Source organism: Myotis brandtii, unplaced genomic scaffold (genome assembly GCF_000412655.1).
Source record: "Myotis brandtii unplaced genomic scaffold, ASM41265v1 scaffold903, whole genome shotgun sequence".
Classification (NCBI taxonomy): domain Eukaryota; kingdom Metazoa; phylum Chordata; class Mammalia; order Chiroptera; family Vespertilionidae; genus Myotis; species Myotis brandtii.
In genome coordinates this window covers 137,985-138,499 of record NW_005371712.1, presented here as the reverse complement: position 1 = coordinate 138,499, position 515 = coordinate 137,985, and the positions used below count along the sequence as shown (strand labels likewise).

At 62.9% G+C, this 515-nt stretch overlaps 1 protein-coding gene across 3 annotated transcripts in view; it reads left to right on the top strand.

Annotated features, from left to right (window-relative positions):
* CITED1 (Cbp/p300-interacting transactivator, with Glu/Asp-rich carboxy-terminal domain, 1) overlaps nucleotides 1–515 on the top strand; it is a 5,685-nt gene that overhangs the window by 1,125 nt on the left and 4,045 nt on the right. Inside the window, exon 1 of one of the 3 annotated variants that reach the window (XM_014532732.1) lies at nucleotides 7–87. The exons of 1 other annotated variant lie outside the window; for it this stretch is intronic. The gene's annotated coding sequence lies outside the window, so the exon portion shown is untranslated. One more of the 3 variants, XM_014532730.1, reaches the window with a different exon arrangement.

Genomic DNA, 515 nt, shown 5'->3' with positions numbered 1-515 from the left:
CTCCTTCTCCAGCTGGGCTTCCACGGACTTTGCTAATCACCCGGACCGCATCTGGACGCTCGGGCTCTGGGGCTGCACAAAGCTCAGGTTTCCTTTGGGGGCTGGAGGCGAGAGGGGCTTTACGGGCCGAGTTCGGGGCAATTGCGGGATGGAAGTTAGCGAATGTGGGCAACTTGCCTGTACCACCCAGTCTACCTCTGCTCTCTCCCACACGCACGCCCACACAGCCACGCACACCCACGCACACACTCCTCTCCTTATAAACGAGCGCCGCGGGGCTGGCCGCTCTCGGAGTCCCTGCCTAGCCGAGCGTCGGACTTGGAGTCAGAGAGACGTGGCTGCGAATCCCGGCTCCGCCACTTTCTAGCGCTGTGACCTTGGGCAAGTTACCGAACCTCTCGGAGCCTCTCCTACTCTTCTGGTAGCGGGGTTAGAGCACTGAGCAGAGGCGGCCTGGCCAGGGGGTAGCTCAGCCTGCGGCCGTGTAGGTCACTCCGCGGGCGCTCAGTAAGTGT